This window comes from Castor canadensis, chromosome 5, assembly GCF_047511655.1.
Source record: "Castor canadensis chromosome 5, mCasCan1.hap1v2, whole genome shotgun sequence".
NCBI lineage: Eukaryota > Metazoa > Chordata > Mammalia > Rodentia > Castoridae > Castor > Castor canadensis.
In genome coordinates, this window is record NC_133390.1 from 51,972,496 (window position 1) to 51,976,319 (window position 3,824).

Below are 3,824 nucleotides of genomic sequence, written 5' to 3' on the forward strand. Positions count from 1 at the left end.
ATACACAGAATGGTAAAAACTTTGAGTTGCTCAATGGACATGTTTTCTATCTTCTTTTTTTTGTTTTGAAGGCACAGTTAATTTAATATCAAGAGTGTAATACGAAAGGCTCAAATACAAGGAAGGTACACATTTCCCCACTATCACCAACAATGCTCTTTTAACATGTGCCTGTTGGGTGGGATGAGGGTTTCATAAAGTTCACTACTGAAAAAAATAATGCAATGAGTCTCAGCACAGCCAATGTCCTTACACATTCTAGTTGTGAAATGAATGTTTATAATGCTTCCAACAGTTTAAACCTGAAATTTGAGACCACACCTTTGTACATTCCTCAGTTAAGATTATCTAGTTTTCAAAACCATTCAAAGAACAAACCATTGATGTAAACCACATTGATTTAAGCCTCCATCAAATAATACAGAGCCCTAAGCTAATTGGTTAAATATATGCAGTACTTGTACTGACATCTATTTGATTCTCTGATGACTATTAAAAGTTGGTTCTTATCAAGTAAATTCTTTAAAGGCAAATTCACCTCATTTGAGTTTTAACCCAGTAGATCAACAACAATCATTAAGTCCAGTTTTATTTGCAAAACTGACATATAGTGTCTCTAAATCACTGTGTTCAAGGTTAAGTGCAATGAAATTCCGAGTTTACATTTTACTGGAATTTTACATGTTCAATTCATGATTTAAAAATCTCTAAGTTTTCAGTCCTCCAAATTGTCTGAAGTCACAGTGTGCCACAGACTTATGACTTCCATTTCTCCCTCTATTTTCTTCAAGCAAAGACATTTCTCAAGTGCCTACACGTTCTAGAAGGGTTATTTTTTGGAGGTGGCCTCTTCTTGGGAATAGTCCGATGGCAGCAGACCTCTGAAGCAAGGGGAAGGGAAAGAGAAAACAAGCTGAAACACAAGATTCATCTGGTAAGTTTTACATTAGCCATTACAAGCTGGACAGTGTAAGAGTGTGGCTTTTTTGGCTCAAAAAGTCTGAGTCTTGGTGTGGAAACAAGTACTTGGCTTTCCCACCACAGCTTTCTCATGGTGGGACTGTCAGTCAAGTCTTGACTGGGTTGTGTAATTGGTTTGCCTGTCAGGAGTAAACTTCTAGGCACTCGGTTCATTTCGGGCTTGTTCCAGTCTGTCATTAGTCTGTTCCAGTTCACGTTTGCTTTTTGGGAAAAACAAGTTGATGGCCGGAGCTACCACTGTTGATCTCAGTTGGGCAGCACTTGGCTGCTGGACTTGCTTCAGGCACTGGATTTGAGTAATACACTCCTCATCTCTTGTTCCTTGCTTGCTAGTAGCATCACAAGGATGCATGCAGTCTCCTGCCTTGTTGCTTTAGGTTTTCTTCAGGCTCCCTTAAGCCAGTTAAACCATTTAGGTAGAAATCTGTGTACTTTCCCTCCAAAGCCTGGACATAACGTATGCTTCATATTGTTTCCATCTTAGAATTAACTCATCTCCTGCCATCACTTTGAAGCCTGTTTCACTCAGACGAACATTTTTGGGAAAAGGCTCAGCAGGCTCAGAGGGGGTGAGGAGGTAAGCGAGGGGTGGGCAGGCGAGGTCAGAGGTCAGGGCGAGGCACCATGGGATGGCAGCTGCCACTGGTGACTGTGCCCCTATCTTATTTTAGTTCCCATACTGTAAACATTATGGATTGCTCAGTGCCACTCTTCTTTTTTTTTGCCTATTTTGGTGCTTTTTGTTGGTAATTTTGCTGTTTAAAATTCCCTAAAGTGGAATGTGGAAGTGTTTGGTGTTTCTAAGCGAAAGAGACACCGTGGAGAAAACATGGTAGATAAGTCTCGTTTGGGCATGAATTATAGAGCTGTAAAATTCAATGCCGATGAATCAATAACATATATTAAACAAGAATCTTTAAGCACAATCACAAGTAATTGTGTGGTTGACAATAAAATTGTCACAAGAGGCTCACAAGAACCGAACTGTGTGTTTCCTCTAGAAACTATTATTGATTAGTATTCACTAATTTAGTGTTCACAATAACTTTATAGATCATAACTACTGTGGCGATGGGAATCATCAATATGTACAGACATACTTCCTCCTCAAGAAAGCGGGGCTGGTGTGCCTTCTTGGGCATTTGTCTCTAAACCTTTAGCTTGCAGTGCCTCAGAGCTTCAGTGGATCATTTTCCCATTCTGTGCATCCTGCCTGCCCCTCTGGAAACACACATGTCAATATTGGATGAAGTGTTAGACAAACAACTGAGAAAATCAAAAGTATCTTGTCACTTTGGGTGCTGCAAAATGACTTGTTGCTACCTGTCTGTTATCAAACCATAGTTTTCTCTCCATGTCAACATGAACCAATAGCCTGCTTTTTTGTTCAATATCAGTTATTATAGTGAAAAAAAAAAAAGCTTTATTTCAGATGGCAAATATATGGCCCACTTGTCACTTCTGCCTTCTTCATGGGACATGTTGCTAATTGCTCATGGTACTCCTGCTGTCCCCTGATGTGGCAGTAGAATCATCTTCAGCACAGTGCTATAGGAGGCCACTAATAACAGATTGGAGTGAGAATGCTGATTGAAATGTTCCCCATAACTACAAGCATAATATGCTCTCATCTGCTTTGATGGACTCTAAATTGTATACACAGTGTGGATTATGTGATACTCAATAAAAAGCTTCTAGGAAACAATCCTGAATGGGTTGTATATTACAAATCATCACATGTAACACAGAATAGTAGCATAAACATGTATGGGCTCCTACTGTAGCTAGGCCGTCTTCACAGCATACACAGGGAGTGTGCTCGTAGTAACCAATAACACCAGTAACCAATAACACCAGTTGACATTTCCAAGAATGAAGTTCATCCCACTGCTTTTCATTGCAAAGAAGAGTGAACTTAGAGCACAAAAAAAATTTAATTGCCACCTTCTATTTGTCTTCTGTCATTTTTCTCCTCCAAATTTGATTTCTGTCATTGCTATATAGGTATCTCCATTTAAGAGGAAGCTCAAAATATAAACATTAGTGCATTTCTCTTAACGCATGATAAAATCTAATACAGAATTACTTAGAATTTTGTATAAAAATCTAGGCAGTGGTGGAAGTTATAGGGAAATTCAGAATGAATAAAAATGAGTAAGGGATATTTTGAATACATGTACTGTATAGAGTAGATTTTGATGCTGTTTGTTTATTTTTTCAATTTTATACATGCTTTAGGTTTAAGGAATATATGTAGGAAGGTTTTCTCCTTCTTTATTATTGCCATTAGCAAATTATTCCAAATCTCTCTTCCATAACTACTGAAGATGTCTTGGTCAGATGACATAACTTCTCTGATCCTAGGATACTACTCTTTAGATATAAACAGTCCGCTTTTATCTGAAAGCAAACAAAATAAAATTATGTTTTCCATGTAGTTTAAAGTTCTGCCTCTCACAGATAAAGCCTGGCCCAAGATGTCCCACACCATGGCAAAGGGGATGACTTCAGTTCTCTCAGTATTCTTTGCTTCAAATCCTCATATTTGCTCTTTTGCTTCAGGCTTCTCTGGGAACAAGGAGAAGAAGGATCAGAGGCCAAAACAAACTATTAGTTGTAGGGCTATCTCTAATTCTGTTTATTTGTTTAATAATATCGTTCTCTCATGAAGAACTTTGTGAATTCTTACAAAACACTTCTCACACTCATTCTTTTGAATCCATGCTGAAGACCTCTGTCCCAGAAATTAGTTTTTCTTCAACTTCTGGCTGGGGATGTCCTCTGTGATCCTCTCATACTAGTAAGAAGCCCTCGAAGGCAGAATCTTTTCATAAAGATTCTAG

General features: G+C 38.4%; 1 pseudogene; it reads right to left on the reverse strand.

The window, feature by feature from the left end:
* Positions 1–820: 820 nt before the first annotated feature.
* On the reverse strand, positions 821–2,123 carry LOC109674216 (pre-mRNA-splicing regulator WTAP-like; annotated as a pseudogene).
* Between the last annotated feature and the right edge of the window lie 1,701 nt (positions 2,124–3,824).